Raw genomic sequence first — 18,846 nt, 5'->3', positions numbered from 1 at the left:
GACTTAGAACAACAAATATGAGTTGATGCCCCAGAGTCAACGATCCAAGATAAATCAGTAGATAAAGAAGCAACCGATGTACCTGCCAAATAAGTCTTAGGGAAATTGACTCAATTGACCTGAAAAAGTTTCAATTTTGCTCAAATGACCTAATTTATAAAAATTGACTCAATTGACCCAGTTTTAACTTTTCTGACATTTCAGAGAGTCTGCAATTACGAATATACCCCCAAATGAATTGAACTACAACAAATCTGGCACAGAATCACCTAGGTTCGTGTAATTAAAACCATGGGCGAGTTCTACTTGATTCATGGCCATGAATTTATTAAACTACCACCAACTTAATAATTCCCCAATTTGTACTATCATTTATTATATACCCACACATTTCTCACCGAGTGCAGAGAATAAAAGTATGTTTCAGTCTGTATTGTCCAGAAGCACATCTTTCACGTGGTTTTGAAGAACTTCCATACCTTTTCCAACATTTTTCACATCTTGAATCCATTAAAGGAAGTCAAATTTTCATCTCTAACACCTTGAACGAGGTTAGTTTTTTATTGATTCATAATATTGTTTTCTATTCGTCTAGAATATGATGTATTTAGTTGGAGTAAATGAAATTTCTGAATTTTTGTTAGTATTTTTGTGGGTAAAAGAAGTTACGTAAGTCAATGATTCATGGCCGTGTTTATTCGTTTAATGGCCGTGGTCAATGGTTTTATGATTAACGGCCGTGGTTTTAGGTCGATTGCATACAGATAACCTTGATTGGCTGACGACCATGGTCCATTTTATAAACTTGAAATACAAATACATTATTCAGCAAGCCAAAACCCAAACAAAGAAAGGAACAGATGAAAGGAATGGATGAAAACCCAAACATAGAAAGGAACAGATGAAAACCCAAAAACAACATAATCTGTCCAAATTCATGGGCTTACCATGGCCTAGGTAGTGCAAATTCAAGAAGGATATTGATTCTGTCAAATTTCAAGGTCACGACCATGGTCGTGTTACGACCGTGAATTTGGACAGAACCAATGCCGTGGTACTCTTTTTCATGGCCGTGGTCAAGCAATCATTTTAACCACGGCCAAAAACCACGCCCATGAAATTTGCATTGAACCACGACCGTTAACGTGCCCATTAAACCTTCCTTTTTACACTGTAGAAAACCCACACAACGATAACAAACGCAACAGAAAACGTTCAGCCCACACAAACCCATGCAAACACAACCGAAAACAGAAACCCTGAAGCCCTAAATCAAAATTTCAACCACAAACGCAAATCATAAACAAAAAACGCCGATTTCGAGCCCTACAAGTACCGAAAATACTAAATAGGTTGCCATGGAAGGAATTAATGGACGAATAACGAAAAAAATCGCAAATATAAGTAAAAAAAAAATTATTTTCTTGCCATAGAAGGGACGCAAATACGAAATAAAATGTTCTAACCTCGAAGTTTCGGATATGGGAAGCGATTCGAAGCACGATATTGACTAGTAGAGAGTGAAACAGAGGAAATTGAGGGAGTGTAAATCGAATGGGTGAAAACGAAAACGAAAACGAAAGAACAGAAAAGAAGATGGAATGAGAGATACGAACAGTTTGAATTTGAACTGAGGGGTATAATGGTCATTAAATTAACGGCCGTGGTACTCTTTTTCATGGCCGTGGTCAAGCAAACAATTTAACCACGGTCCAACCTAACCCATTAGTTGTCTTTCATGAACACCACGGTCGTGGTACTAGTTTTCACGGCTGTGGTCAAGCATTCATTTTAACCACGGTCCAATCTAGCCCATTAGTTGCCTTTCATTAACACCACGCCCAGGGTCCTATAGTTCACGGTCGTGGTGAAGCAAAAAATTCGTGTTATTTTTCTACTAACCAAGGTCAAACTAACAATAACCACGGTCGAACCTGCCCATTAATTTCCTTTCGTGTTAATTCGTTTGCAACTTCACTTACATTCCAGATTGAGGCTAAAATAGTAAATTTCATCCTTCAATATTCTATTCAAAATATTAAATTGGGTCAGTTGAGTCAAATTTTTTAATTGAGGTAAGTTGAACAAACAACAAACTTTTTTAGGTTATCCATGCCAATTTCCCTAAGTCTTAGTAGGAGTAGGAGACTTGGAATTGACATGCATTTGTGACGGCAGAAGTTGAATCAACTGCTGACACTGAGCATTCATAAGCCATAGCTGAGGAAGAGGCATTCTGAGACACAGCCAGGACTGCAGAATCCGAAGGCTTCGAGGAAGTCTGGAACTGTGAGGAGCCTTGGGATTGTGTTGATCGTTGAGTATTGCATTGTCCTTGAGAACGATAACTGGGAGGGTAACCATGGAGTTTGTAGCATCGATCGATTGTATGACCATGCACACCACAACGAGTACAGAACGCACGCTTCTTCCTCTTGACACCAGATGAATTAGGCTTAGGCATAGAATTACCTGAAATCGGGGACTGTGAAACCGCCAGGGCAAAAGACGAATTCGCAGAAGAAGGAACAGAGGAATTGCCGATAACACGTTGCTGTTCTTCTTGTCGAACAAGGGAGAAAGCCTTGTTAATCGTTGGGGGAGGATCCATGAGCAACAATTGAGCGCGAGTCTGAGCATAAGACTCATTTAATCCTATCAATAAATTCATCAAATATTCGTACTCAAGAAAGGCAATAGCCGATTTCGTACCACTGGAAGTGCAGGAACAAGAACATACCGGCCTATACTGATTCAATTCGTCCCATGCAGACTTGAGTTTGGTGAAATAAAGACTAACCGAGTTTTGATCTTGAGACAAAGTAGCCAATTCGCGCTTCAATTGAAAGATTCACGGTCCATTGCTCTTATCAAATCTTTCCTTCAGATCCACCCAAATATCTCGAGCACATTCGGAAAAAAGAATGCTTGGAGAGATTTCTTTAGAGACGGAGTTCAAAATCCAAGCGATAACCACATGGTTATTGCAGATCCAAGCCGATAGCAATTCTACGGTAGGATGCGGAAGCGATCCATCAATAAACCCAAGCTTGCTCTTAACAAAAACTAAGCCAGTATTATCTGTATGATGCAGATAATAGGGATTAATAGCGGAATCAACAGTTGGAGTCGAGGTTAAAGACAATGGCGAAGCATTCGAAGCTGGAGGAATAGGGTCTTCCATAAGAGAATCAGTCATGATCGTAGTCTAGAGAGAGAAAATGCGAAAATATCCTCTGATACCATATTAAGACTAATTTGGGAAAAATTGCATATTCCTCGTTAACTTATCAGCATTACAAATTCCATTTAAATAAGAGAAAAAATAACAAAACCAATTCATAAGTATCCCAACTGTCTACTAACTCATAGAACTGTGCACAGAAAAATAATATGATCTAATAACTTTTTACACAAAATGGAAAATAAAATTAAAACAAGAAATACTTTAAGACCCGTTTGATAATCATTTCGTTTTTTATTTTTGGTTTTTGGTTTTTGGTTGTTAGTTTTTGAAACATAGGTTTGTTTGATAACAATTCAATTTTGTGTTTTTGTTTTTCAAAAATCATTTTGAAATTTTATGTAAATTTCAAAAACAAAAAAAAAAATTAATTTAGTTTTTGTTTTCCAAAATCTCATTTTTTCTTCTAATACTCAACTTTTTTTCTTTCTCATATTTATTTCTAAAAAATTGATTTTTCACTCTAAAATTTTTTTATTTCTAAATTTCTCTCTACAAACTTTTTTTCTCCCTCTAAAATTTTTATTGTTATTTGTCTCTCTCCAAATTTTTCTTTATTTTTGTTTTTTTTTCAAACATACCAGACCAGTTTTCTTGTATCTAAAAATTTAATATTTTTTCTAACTTTTTTTGTCTCTAAAATTTCATATTTCATAACTTTTCTTTCTCGTCATAACCTATTTTTTCCTCTAAAAATTATATTTTATTTTCTCGTTCAATTTTATTTGACGGTAACTTTTATTTATTTATTTTCTATAAAAATTATATTTTGAATCTTGTTTTTATCTCTAAATTTGTTTCCACTATAATTTTTCTATTTCTTTATAATTTTTTTTCTTTAACATATCTTTTCCTTTCGACTTTGTTTTTTTTTCTCTAAATTTTTTTTTTGTCTTTAACTTTTGTTTCACTATTTTTTTTCTAAATATTTTTATTTATTTCTCTAAAATTTATCTTCCAAAAGTTTACTTACATCTCTATTTTCATGTCTCTACTTTAGTGGAAGACAAAAATTTCCACAGGTCGGGTCTCAAAAATAGAAAATGCATGTCTCAACCCTGTCCCCGTCCACGGTTGATTTCGTCTCCTCCCATTTCCATTGCGTCACTCAGAATCATCACGTTGAACTTATTCCAATCAATTTTTAGGAGGTCTGAGAGTTTAAATCTAGTATCGTTATATTTATATACTCCATTGAGAATTTGAATAGTGTTCCGTTACGGTTATTAGTGTGATAATCATGTGTGATAATCATGATAATACTTTTTTGTAACTGAATTTGTTACTAAACAATGACATTTATTGCTCCTATTCTTCTTTGAACATTTCAATAAACCATTTCAATAAACCGTAGCATATTCCATTGTTAATAATTATCAAATCCTTCCATTTGATTTTTCTTTGAACATTTCAATGAAACGTTTCGAACGGACTTCTACATAATTAAAATGGTGGTTGCTATGAAATAATTAATTAATAATTTTAAGTGCATTCTTTTTCTTAACGAAGTTTTAAGTGTATTCCATTGTTAATTATTATAAAAAAGGAAATTTATGTAACTTACTTAAAATTAAGAAGGGTATTATGGGCTAAAAAATGTTTGATATAGATATAGATATAATTATAGATATAGATATAGCTATAGATTATACTTATTTTTACTTATTTTTCTTTTTAAAACAAATTTCAATTAAAACAAACAATTTTAACTTTTATATCTAATTAAGTTTTTTTTCTTACAAAATATATCTAATTAAGTTTATATCATATAACTATTTTTAATAAATGTCGTATCATATTTTTAATAAATTTCCGACAATAATTATATAAGAAGACCACAAATCTATTTTAGGTTCAAAACAGTAGGGTGGTAGTTGTACCATTTAAAATGATAGAGAAGAAAGTTATTTTAAAAGCTTATAATTGGAATATTTCACGGTATTTTCTTTTTATATTTTTATAATTGACATATTTGTATTAATAAATTTTTTAATTATTTCTATAAAAATAATATAGAATCATGAATTCTATTAACTTTTTATTTTTTAAAAAATTTGAAGTATTTATGAAAAGTAAGTTTCAATTTTAGAATTGAGGTTAGTGTGAATTTAATTATATAATTTTTTTTAAATTGAAATATTTTTATAATAAAAAATATAAATAAAAATAATTGGGGCTATACTTTACTGTAAACCACTGTACCAAGATGTGAGTTTTATGGCTAATACAGAAATGATATATTTCCAACTAAAATCACAACCAATGCATGCTATTTTTATCCCTAACACGTGGCTTTTGGAACTCAACAGCTGTCTAGAAATCAAGGGCATTGACAGCATTTGTACTGACATCACACCCAATTTCACTACTTTCTAGCCTCTATTATTTATATAATTATTTTTAAAAAGCTAATTAAATTATAATTTTTACTAATTTATTATTTTCTAATATTTTTTATACTTTAAAATAAACGACAAAAGATGCACGTGTTTCTCACAAGTTGAACCAAAATCGTAACCAATGCATGTGGTTTTCATCTGTGACACGTGGTTTTTAATGGTCACATCAAATGGAAGTCGTATCTGTCTATAAATCACCAAAATCGTAACCAATGCATGTGATTTTCATCTGTAACACGTGATTTTTAATGGTCACATCAAATGGAAGTCGTATCTATCTATAAATCAACAAAATCGTAACCAATGCATGTCATTTTCATCTGTAACACGTAGTTTTTAATGGTCACATCAAATGGGAGTCGTATCTGTCTATAAATTACCGGCAATGACAGCTTTTTCATTAACATCCACGACCAATTTCACTACTTTCTAGCCTCCATACTCTCAGTGAAACAATAACCTCTCAGCCTTCAGGTGATTTCTTCCTCTGTTGCTTCTGATTGCTTTCTAATTTCTTTTCAATTTCTGTTTTGGTTTTTGGAACAAAATATATATTGCGAAAGAAAACCATATGTTATTTTTATTTTCTTCTTTTTTTCATAATTTTTTTGAGGGTTTGAGTTCAAATAGACATATTGGGATTTAATATTATTTGCATCATTTCTGTTGGATATTTGTGGTTTAGTTTATTATTTTACTTTGCTGTAGTTTAGTTAACATATATATAATATTTGTCTATTATTTTCCTCTAATGCCATTGCTACTTCCTCTCTTTATGTTGTTGATACTTTCTTTTAATTGTAGAAAGTGTTTCTGATAATACGATGTTGTCTTACATTTTCTTTTATATTTTTCTATATAATCTTGATGCTTTCTCTTTAGTTACGTGGAAATATTATTGAATTATTTTTTCTTTGTTTTTGTGGGGAATATACGTGATTTTGGGGAATATTTTTGGTTTAGTGTATCTTTTTTACTCATTAAATAAATTGTGTATCTGACAATCTTGTAGTTGAAATGAAAAAGAGGAATAAGCTACAAACAAATTATGTTTATGCCTCCATAACAGTACGGTGGATGCTCTTCGACAAAGAAATATTGAACTCGAAAAAGTTAATTTTGTGGGTGCTCCTCTGCCACGTGAGTATCATAGACTGAGTTTGTTAGTTGATTTTCATTGTTAATGATGCGACGAATTAATAGTCCATCGCTTAGAGAAGCGACAAAATTCTCTTTCGTCGCATAAAAGGCGATGAAAGGAACATTTTTCGCAATATCAACACCAAACGACACCGTCTTGTTTTTTTGCAACGAAACTCATGTTTGTCGCCAAATATAAACGGTGTCGTTTTGGTTAAAAAAAACTTGACTGAATATATATATGTTGTTTCTGTAGGTAAAGTCTACAAAAAACAAAGTAAGAAGGAGTAAACGCTCTCATTCAATCATTTTGCTGGACCAAAATCATTTCTATCTCATCGATAAGACAAGGTATAAACTCGTGCTTTGTGGTAGTATATTATATGTTTTGAATCTCATTATTATTAAATAATCTATTGGAATAGAAAAAGAAGACGAGGAGTATTCGAGTCCTTTTGAGTTGTTTTACCCAATAAGAAGGGGATGAGATCTGGTCCGAGACCATAAAGTAAAAAAGAGACGGATGAGATCTGGTCCGAGACCACAAAGTAAAAAAGATGTGGCAGAGTATGTTCAGACTCTGAAAGCTCGATTTGCAAAAACTTAAGAATTACTACAGAGTCAACGACATAAATTATTAGAGCCACAACGTTTGGTGGCTGAACGACAATCAAATGAGCAGATGACAAGGATGCCAGAGCTATTGGATATGCAATGCCAGGAATACGAGAGAATGTTTGAAAGGATAGAATAAATTCTTCAGAGATTTACTAGAGGAGGGGAAGTTCATCATTGAGTAAGGTACCAAAAAAAAGGCGGCAGGATGCTCCCAAGAGTACGTTCATACCTTGGAAGCTCGACTTACAAAAACATAAATATTATTACATAGTCAACTACAAGAATTATTAGAGGTACAACGTTTGTAATTGAACAACAATCAATGAGCAAATGGTAAGGGCGCAGGAGTTACTGAATATGCAACGCTAGGAATACAATAGAAGGTTTGGCAAGGATGCAAGGGATTTATTGAAAGAGGAAGTTCATCACTGAGTAAGGTACCAAAAAGTTGCAATAGGATGCTCACAAGAATAAAGTTAGTTTGTGTTTGTTGTTGGAGTTTGAAACATTTGGATGTGGAGTTTGTTATAAAGTTTGTTGTTGGAGCTGGAGAATTATGTTTTTGTGTTCCAGGTAAAGTTTATTGTTGGAGTTTGAGAAATATGTTTTTGACTCTCATGAATGTGAAGTTTGTTAAATATGTTTTTTACTCTCATGAATGTGAAGTTTGTTGCTGGAGGTTGAAATTTTGAACATGCCTTATGTTTGTTGTTGGAGCTTAAGCTTTTCAATGCACCTTATGTTTTGCTCTAATATTGCTAGTGGAGTTTGAAGTTTTGATGGTGTAGTTTGAGGGAGTGGAGTGTGGGTGAGGTGGTGGGTGGAATGAAGGGTGCATTGAGTATGATATATAATACATTTTGACGTGTGGTGGTGCCTAATGTGAATTTTGTTTTAGACTTCGTTGTTGGATCTTTTGATTATCGTATATTTTTGATCTATAAAACGTGAATGTGAATTTTTTAATGGAAATTTTGTTGTTGGAGTTTAAACTAACATTTGGATGTGGAGTTGTTATAGAGTTTGTTGTTGGAACTTGAGAATTCTGTTTTTTTTTCTTCCATGTGAAGTTTGTTGTTGGAGCTTGAGAAATATGTTTTTGTCTTCTATAAATGTGAAATTTTTTGTTGAAGATTGTACTTTCGAACGTGTCTTATGTTTGTTATTGGAGCTTTCAAACTTTTGAATGTGTCTGTGAGCCCCATAACAAACAATGGAATGGTAATTCTTGGAGCTTGAATTTTTTTGAATGTGAAGTTTGTTTCGGAGTTTGTTGGAGTTTGATGTTGGAGCTTGAGAATTATGATTATCTTTCATGAATGAACTTCACAACGTTAAGTTTGTTGTTGGAGCTTATATTTTTTAATGTTAAGTATGTTGAATGACTGTGTCTTATGTTTTATTTTGTTTTGTATTTTTTGTTTTTATTTTTATTTTTCTAGGAAACATGTCTTATGTTTGTTATATTATGTATTATGATTTTGATCACATGCAATTATTTATATTGGATGGAACATAATGTTTTTTTTTTAATTTAACGACGAAATAATGAAAATATCGTTATATATAGTAATGAAATTGTATAATGTCACAATACAAAAAAAGGGAAAAACAAGAACGTAAACTGCGACAAAAAATAATGGCCAAAGTATCAAAGCAACGAAACTATTGTTCGTCTCTTAATCAAAGAAACATGATTTTGTCGTGGAGTTATGCGATGCTTTAGTTTTCATGGTTGAAATCCTTTGGCAACTCCACTCGGACTGGTCTTGAGAATAAAACATTTTTGTTGTATATACCTTCCACGACGAAAATATTTCGTCCTTGAAGCTCATTTTTCTATAGTGCTAACGAAATTAGGGGAAACTATCTCAATTCATTGATGTTATTTTATAAATGTCCAAATTTTTCAAATTTTACAAATCGTGATTTGAATTTCAATTTTTTGTCCCAATATTAGGGGTGTGCCACAAAATAGAGGAACACAATAAAACAGACAAATTAAACTGAGTCAAACTGATTTTGGCAGTTTAATTAAGATGTCGGTTCAATTTGCTTTACTAACGGTAAAAAATTGAATGGTTCAGTTCAATTTCGATTTGTAAATAATAAGCTAAATCTCAAATCGAACCAAATGTACGTACGTGTATGTGTGTGTGTATATATATATATATATACATCTTAAAATCGTACTCCACGTTTGTTTCTTCTTTTTTTGAACCTATCAAATAAGAGTGACATTGAATTGACTTTTAGGCGCGTATATATATATATATATATTTATTTAAAAAATGTTATATTTTCATTTTCTTTCCTCCTTTTATGGTTATGGAATAGTCTTTATATTTTTATTATATTTTGTAAATAATTTCTTATATTTTCATTTCTTTCCATTTTAGTGTATATAATAACCACAAATGACTAAAATTTTCATCACCTTTTTGAAGTTCTTATTTTTCTGGAAATTTACGATTGCTCCATTTTCGATGATTTTATACTTATTTTTTTCAAACATCTGATGACTTTACATTGGTTCACTATTATATTATTTTTCTGATGGTTTTTTTTTACTTCCCGCTCTTATTAAATTTCTGAAACTCATAACAATGGCTCAATCGTTCTTTCGTGGATCTAATTTTTTTCCGGCGATCCATTAGTTTTTCGATGGTTGAAAATTCTAGCGACATTAACATAATATAATTTCTACTCTAATATTATCTACAGTATGATAAATATATATTCGTCTAAAATACTATATAATATATACCTTTTATTGGTATATACTAAATAATTAGGTTATATAAAATATACTTTTTAAACTAATCTATAGTATGACAATAATATACCCACCCAATATGTTATATAATATATATCTTTTAGTGGTATATACTAAATTATTAAGTTATATAATATATAGTTTTTTATCCAATGTGTTATATAACATACACATTATATTGACATTTCTCTTGATAAGAATTATTCTTATTTTTCGAAGAGTTTTTTATGGGACTGAGAACTTTTACAATATGGTTTGAGGAAAAGAATAGGAGATGGCCCAACTATTCGTGTTTTTTATGATCCTTGTTTACTTCATGCTACGACTTTCAAGTCTTTATCCCTCCCTCCTCCCCACTCGAATAGAGACCTATTGGTGAGTGATCTTATGGTTGAAGGGAGATGGAATGAGGATTTGCTTCAGGCTGTTGATGCGTGGATTTTGACTCTCTGATTCTTCTTCTAGCACACACCTAACTTGATAATAAGGGAACCGATACCTGAAAAACCAAACCGATCTAAATCCGTGTGACCTCAGTTACATAAGCTCTGATGCTTAAGTTAGTGAGGGAGAGTTGAGAAAATAGTGAGCTAGAGATAAGTCACTTGCCTCTTCAAGGTTGGATCTCACTGCTACTTATAGCCATGAAGATGATTCCAGAACCTTTCGTAGCCAAACCCTAATTCAGCATTGCAGGGCCCGAGGGGAATCGTTGATTGCAGGTGGGAGATTCACGGGCTGGGTCGTGGGCCGAGCCCGGCCCGGTTGGTTCTCTGCTAGTCGCTTTCCTCGTTCTCTACCTCGGCATTAGGTCGTCCTTTGGGCATGCTCGTTACGTCGCGGGTCGATCTCCCCCAATCGATGATCTCGGGCTTCAACTCTTTGTCTCATTTCGAGTCGTTTTTGTTCTCTATAACAATGGCCCCCAATCTCAAAACAGAAGATGAATAATTGTGTCAAGATCTTTGTTTTGAGAGTACCTGTCGCTTGTCGTTACCACGAGATCATTCTATAACATAGCCTAATTTATATGTATATCAATGGCTAATAATGTCAAGGTTTCTAACTCACAGAGCTTCTACCAAAAGCTATTGGTCCAATTTTGGGTTTTAGCTGCTTAGTTCCTACCACTTGTTTTATGCCTTGAGCTTGTCGATACTATTCATGACCACAATCAAGTCTCCTAAGTCTGATTTTATTCTCATATGAGTTTAAACCATTTACTTTTGGCCTTGAGATCCAACTTTAACAGAACTAATGTCGATATCTTTGGATTTCTAACTTGCCTGGCTTTTTATGCCAAATAGTTTTATATCATGTATTTTTCTACTTTAGTTTTGACCATGCTGAGCGGTTATTGGCTTTTTGCCTGTTTGGCTTGCTTCTAGGTCCGTCCCAATTTTGAGTTTCTTGATTGGTCGTAGATATGTAGATATTTAGGTCGTAGATATGTAGATATTCATATGATGCCCCTTGCTTGAGAAATTTACTTTCAGAATGAACATAAAAACTAAGTATCACGTCGACTGTCAAAGACTTTATTAATAGGAAGATCGTCCTATCGAAGATTTAGTTACAATAACCTTAGTTGGTCCAAATAATGGAAAAACATAAAAATGTCTAGAAATATGTTGAACTAGTGGTAGTATCTTTTGAGGTGTTGAGCGTGCCATGGGTGTAGTAAGGCCTTCCTCCATTGGTCTTCTAGAGCACAAGTGCCTATTCGCACCACTTTAGTGACTTTGTATGGGCCCTCCCATGTTGGCCCGAACGCTCCGCTAGTTGAATCTTTGGTATTGGGCATAATCTTTCTTAACACCAGATCACCTTCTTTAAAGTCACGTTTCTTAACCTTCGAGTTATAGTATCGAGCTATTTGATTTTTGTATTCAGTAGTTCGTAACCGTGTTGTTTCTCGATGTTATTCTGATAGGTCGAGGTTGAGCTATACAGATTCGTTGTTATCAAGTAGACTGAACTGCTCTACCCTGGGAGAGGAGTCCGATTTCGACTAGCACTACCGCTTTAGAGTCAAATGATAGTGAAAATGGCGTTTCTCCACACAAAAGGAAGGAGTTGATTACACAAAAAAAATTTCACCGGTGGTAAGACATGCTTCAATTCGAATTCTTCTATCACTAACTGATGCATATGATCTAGAGCTTGAGCAAATGGACGTAAAGACCGCATTCTTGCACGGGGACTTGGCAGAAACAATATACATGGAACATTCCAAAGGATTCATCTCAAAAAAAGATGAGAATAAGGTATGCTCTTGAAGAAATCACTTTATGGTTTAAAACAATCACCTAGGAGATGGTATCTTAAGTTTGATTCTTTTATTACTAAATGTGGTTTTATTAAGAGTAAATTAGACCACTGTGTTTACTTTAAACACTCTCCAAATAAAGCAACAATATATCTCTTGCAATATGTTGATGATATGTTGTTAGCTTACGAAGATATAAAGGAGATTGTTTGTTTAAAAAATCAACTTAAGGGAAAATTTGAAATGAAATATATGGGTGAGGCAAGAAGAATTTTGGGTATTGATATTATGAGAGACAGAACAGAGGGGATATTGAAACTATCTCAGAAGGTTTATGATGAAAAAATGTTAAAAGAAATTTCATATGTATGACTCCAAACCCACCGAGACCCAATAGGAAGGCATTTCAAACTTTCAATGGAACAAGCTCCTAAAAATGAAGAAGAAAGAGAGAAAATGGCTTCTATACCTTATTCAAATGTGGTGGGTAGTTTGATGTATTTGATGGTATGTACTAGACCTGACTTAGCCCATTGTATGAGTGTAGTTTCGAGATTTATGTCAAATCCGGGGTGGCAACATTGGCTAGCTATTAAATGGATTCTACGATATGTTAAAGGAACTGTAAATTATGGTCTAATATACACTAAATCAGTTAATGATCCTGAATATTTAGTCGGATTTGTTGATGGCGATTATCATTCCATTCTATGGTTGCTCTTTCAACCACAGAATCAGAATATATGGCTGCCACTGAGGTTGTGAAAGAGGCCTTGTGGCTTCAAGAGCTAACTTCTAAATTAGAAGGAGAAGAAACCAAGACAGCGACCATATATTGTGAGAGCCAAAGTGCAGAATGTTCGAAAAATCAAACCTTTCATGAAAGGACCAAGCATATTGATGTGCGTTACCATTTCATAAGAGATGTAATAAATGAGGGGAAAGTAAACCTTAAAAAGATTGGTACGTCTGAAAATGCTGCAGATGCTTTTACTAAAGCAGTGACTATTTTCAAGCTTGAGAGTTGTCTTAAGACTCTCAAGATTGGAGCTGTGTAGTTGGGGTGATTCAAAGTTACTTCACTTGAAAGGAGATCAGAATAGAGATTAAGTAGTCAAGGTGGAGATTTGTAATTTGTTGACTGCCTTAATCTCTTATTTGCTAAGTCCAGTCAGCTTTAAAAATGAGTCATGTTTTTATCCAACTCATTTTTGGTATATCAGGGTGATGTCAGCAATATTCCCACTATCGGTCCAGCTAAATGGTCTGGATTAGTTGGTTAGAAAAAGAAGACTTTAGAATTTTGTAGATTTCTTCTTCTTCTCCTTCACGCATTCTTCCTAAAAAGAGAGACCATGAAGTTACAGCTTGGGAGAGAGCAAGGTTGAGTGAGAAATCTTGCTGGGAGTGTGCTATTATGTATGGGTAAGGCATACTGAGGCTGAGGGAAGAATATTGAAGAGTTTTCACGTGTTTTCAGTGGTGGTAAAGCTGAGGGTGAGTTCCCCGATGTTTTCTTTGTAATCGATTCTGATTTAGTGAAGTGACTAAAGTGGATGTAGATCAATTTTATGATCGAACCACTATAAATCGTTGTGTTTTTCTTTCTCTCTTTTATCTCTTATTTTTACTTCGTTGTTGGCTGTCATTGGGAATTGGCTCTTCTGATATATTGGTTTATCGATTTGTTATGTGCGATAACCTGTACTTGAAGCATTGAGTATAACAAAAGATTTGAACATCATTTTTGCATTGTCCCAATTTGTGGACGTCAGATTCTCACCTTTGCATGCGGAATTGGTGGCTATTAAGGAGGCTCATCGCCTTGCTCTTTGGTTGGAGTTCCATCAGATTTGTGTGGAGTCTAATTGTCTTGAAGCCGTAAAGCTTCTTTCTTCACATATGGAAATTTTGGGAGAGACAGAGGTTTTGGTTGCCGAAATTCGTGGGCTTCAAAGGAGTTTAGAGAGAGTTACTTTCAGCCATGTGCAGAGAGATCAAAATACTGTAGCCAAGTGTTTGACGAAATATGCGTTTGTTTATGAAGCTTAATTGTCTTGTTTCACCATGGCCCATTTAGTGCTTTTGTAGCCCAAGTGGCAAGTTTTTTTTAACGAAGTTTTTTTTTTCTTTTGGATTTCAAAAAAAAAAGTTATATACCTTCAACTTAAATCTAAAGTATGATAAACATATATAACCGTCAAGTAGATTATATAATATATATTTCTTATTGGTATATACGGTTATATAATATATACATTTATTATAATTTGAAATCTCCTACTGAATGGCCGCTAAAATCGAACAAAATGTCGAAGAAATCGCACCAAAAATCAGGTGAGTTCTTTCTCGTCTCTGGATAAGAAACGCCAGTGACCAATCTAAAATATTGGAAAGACTGCTTAGTTTTTCATCGCTCAAAAAAATTTTAAAAAGAAAAAAACTAAAGTATGGAACTTCTTGTCGATGGCAGTGAATAATCGCTAAAAAAACACACTGAAAAAGGAGATCCAGCAGTGAATAATTGCAAGAAAAATAACTAAAAACTGGAGCTTCTCATGCAGTAGTGAATATTCGTTGGAAAACACTCTAAAATAGAAGAACAGGAGATTTTCATAGGTGGCGGTGAATAATCGCCTAAAAATTGCTAAGAACTATAGTTTTGCTCAACGGAGGCTCTTTCTTCTCTGTGTCTTTTTTGGACGAGGAATCAATTGTTAGCTTGGTGTGATTTTGTAAAATAGGGTTGAGAACTCTTTGGCCATAAATCAAAGAATTTTTTATTAAAGAGAGTTTATGGGTTTTTTATTTTTATTTTTATGGAAACGATGATTTCTGCCATATTTTTAGATCCTACCTTGATTTTTTTTATTTGTTTATAAAAAAGTATATTACATGCTAGTTTAATAATTTAAAAATTGGCTTCTTCACCAAGGGGCTCAACTATTGACAAAATTATCAATTTTTATAGTTCGTTTATATAATTATGATCCAAAAAGTAGTCTATTTGTATAACTGTCCCAAAAATTATTAGAGACTTAATACCATATTGATATTAAAAATTTGGAGGCTCATTAATTTGTAGTTAATAACTTAATATTAAGTCATTTAGATGAAATTTATTGTTTTCTTCTTTATTTTGATTATACTTATTTATTCAAGTAACCTTTTATTAGACTCGATGTATATTCACTATAAGAATTTTGAGCTACACCAATGAAACTTCTCCCCATATATCATAAAAGCGTCGGCATTGTCCACTTTTCCCAACACTTTATAAAAAACGTTGGAAAAAGTAAATAGGTTAAAACAACAAAGAAATGTCCTTTTCCAATGGGCACTACAAGAATGTTTCTTTATGCTGACGAAATAATTCGGGAAAAGTCATTTAGGGCGACGCAATTATAATTTGTCGCCATTTCTCCTGACGAAATGACATTTAATTGGGAAAAGTGCCTTACGCTGAAGCAACTCAAATTTGTTGGCGATGGTCTTTCTGGCGACCTTAAGTTATTTATGTTTTGTTTTTAATGTTAAATTATGTTAAAGTATAGTAATCCTCACCGAGTTCTTACACTTTTACTTATGCAAAACTGGTTCTAATTAAACATGCCCTAGAATCTCGTATGTAAATACATCTACTAGGAGCTACGGTCTACGTTTAAAGAGTACAGAGCGAAATTACATGACCACTACAAAAGATTCGCAACTCCTGAGGAAGCTTGTGCGAATCCATCTCCTCATATTAAACGTGAAAATGATTAGGAGATTTATGCTGGGAGTCGCTAGAGTCAAGGTACAATACTTTTTATCCGTCCAACCATTGCATATGATCTAAATCGTTTATTCGCCTGTAGTAAGAATATTTAATTTTACATAACTGGTAATTTCACATAACTTATTGTGTTAATACGTACCATTACTTGTGTTGGAATTGACTAGGTAATTAATATCAAATGCAGAAAGCAAAACAGGGTGTTGAGATCAACCAAATACAATTGTTTAAAGAGACAAGGCATCTTCCAACAAACGGGTAGATACAACCTAAATCGGATCGACGTATGTAAGTTTTATTTCGTCAATTTTGCTTAGGGAGTACATGTCATCCATGTATAGTAATATATTATCATATCTAAGCCATAAATGCATACTGAATTGGTCCTAACTGAAATAAGCACCTCCCCTAGAGGATTAAATCCCTTCACATAACTGACTGTTTGTAGATAATAGAGCAAGCTCGTTGCAATCGGTAGAATTGACACTAGTCATTCAATCATACAACAAAATATAGGAGAATTAGCTTGTACTCAAGCAGCATTAGCCGAAACTAAAAAAGAATTAGCCCAAACTCAAACAACTTTATATAAGATGTGTGTTGAACTTTATTATGGTTAGTCTACTTTTTTCTAGTAGATTGTGAATGCTTAGGAATGAGATTCACCTAACTATACTTAATAAATTGTTTTAATATTCGATATTGAAGCAATCAAAGTTGTGGAAAATCGTGTTTGGGTATATCGGAAGAGAGTGAAGTCTGTTTTAGCTTCAACTGAATTCCTTTCCTAGAGTGTCTACTGTGAATAGAGAACTGCAGTAAGCAATCTCTCTTGCTTCCATTTTACCGCTGGCGTATCCCCTCTTGTGTTCACATCTCTTGTCCCAGCATTTCTTATTGCATTTTAATCAACTTTGCTGTTACTTGTTTTTTGTCATTCATTTATGTGTTGTTACATAGTTAATCCTCTCAAATATTATTAGTTTGGTCCGATTGGTATTTTGATGCATATTTCATAGTATTTGCTCATACCCTATGGATTTCAACCTTGTTTATTATACAAGTCAACAATATAGTGTATATTTGCACTTTGTATAACGTGATTGTGTAAGCCTGCAACACAGCATCAGCTAGATGTGGAAGCACACCCTCTGTTTCCACCCGCTTTTCCTTATGCCACCTTATTTCAGCTACGGTATGTTTTGACGAGAACAATCACTTCAACCTCGGTATCAATGGGAAATGATGTAAGACCTTATGGGGAATCTTTTGACTATTATTAATGTTCTCGTTATACCATGCGTCACCACATACTGGACAAGTTTGAAAGTCGGCATATTCTTTCCAAAATAATATACAATTGTACTTGCAAGCATTGATGGACTCGTATCCTAATAATAGTCCTCGTAGTTTCCTCTTCGTTTCATAAATGAACTAGGTATGTTTGCACCTTGGAAATGCTACCTTTAATAGTTCAAGTAACATGTCAAATGATTTATTACTCTAATTATTAAGCACCTTGATATGCATTAGCTTGATAAAAAAAAAAAAAAAAAAAAAACTTAGCGGTTAATTTGTGTATAACGAGGGTACAAGTTTTTAGTTGACTGTTCATCAAATCCTTAAACTCATTGGAAGTGTTTCCTCCGTGATCCTTCGTTGGCATCTCAAAAAGAAAAGTGTTCATCTTCTACCACTAAATCTCTCAAACAATCAAGAATATCAAACATCTTGTCATCTTCTATAGTATCGTTACACTCTCTAATTAAATGATCATGGACCGAACTTCTGTCCTTTACAAATTGATCTAAATTTGGAGGGTCTCTGTGATACCTATCGACTATAAGTAGGAGATATCTATTGGTGAATAAATATTGCTCCATTACATCCAATAACTGCCAGATTACATTATCGAATTTTTTGCATGACATCTCGTTCTTCTGGACTGGTTAACATGACATTTTGCAACTTCTAAGAATTGTGAAACTTCTTCTATATACTCTCTTAAAAACCTATCTTTGATTTTAATTCAATCCTTATTTATTTTCCAACTATACTTTTCAAATGAAGTAGCAATTATGATGGAATGGATTGTAAAGTTCAATCCTGTAAGAATTCGACAAAAAGTTATATTAACTTTGTCATAAAGTTATATCCATTTTCCAAAGTATATTTTGTCAATCTTTAGACTATCTCAAGGCTTAAGATTAATATGTACCAGAGTTATTTGGTGGCTAATTAAGTTTAGCATTCTTAAACAATACATAGATAACCTAAAAACTCAATGTAACTTTGTAATTTCAATCTAAGCACACATATCAAATGTAAGCTCAGCCAAGTCAAACCCATGAAACTTAAAGATCCTTATCCCGAATGCCCTTTCCACAATTCAAGTACAATTAGACATTTATTATTCAAATTGAAATTAGTTATTATTTTAATAAAATTAAATTGCAAAAGTTCTTAATAATGCCCAATATACTTTTTTAAATTGTTCTAGGATTAAGATACATGTAACTAAACTTGAAGCAATTTCTAAACAAACTTAGACCGTCACTACAGCATTATCATGCATTGTTAAGACTTGTTTTTTTTAATACTTTTTCTTATATCCATGAGTGGCCG

The 18,846-nt window shown here is 33.3% G+C and overlaps 1 long non-coding RNA gene across 1 annotated transcript; it reads left to right on the top strand.

The window, feature by feature from the left end:
• Positions 1-5,962: 5,962 nt before the first annotated feature.
• LOC111017839 (uncharacterized) lies at positions 5,963-14,560 on the top strand. The gene is made up of 5 exons (XR_002602341.2): positions 5,963-6,117; positions 6,656-6,783; positions 7,040-7,134; positions 12,111-12,444; positions 14,222-14,560. It is a non-coding gene; the product is annotated as an uncharacterized LOC111017839 (long non-coding RNA).
• The last annotated feature ends 4,286 nt before the right edge of the window (positions 14,561-18,846 follow it).

This window comes from Momordica charantia (assembly GCF_013281855.1).
Source record: "Momordica charantia cultivar OHB3-1 chromosome 1 unlocalized genomic scaffold, Mcharantia_2.0 BLBB01000001.1, whole genome shotgun sequence".
Lineage (NCBI taxonomy): Eukaryota > Viridiplantae > Streptophyta > Magnoliopsida > Cucurbitales > Cucurbitaceae > Momordica > Momordica charantia.
This window is presented reverse-complemented; position numbering and strand designations above follow the sequence as displayed.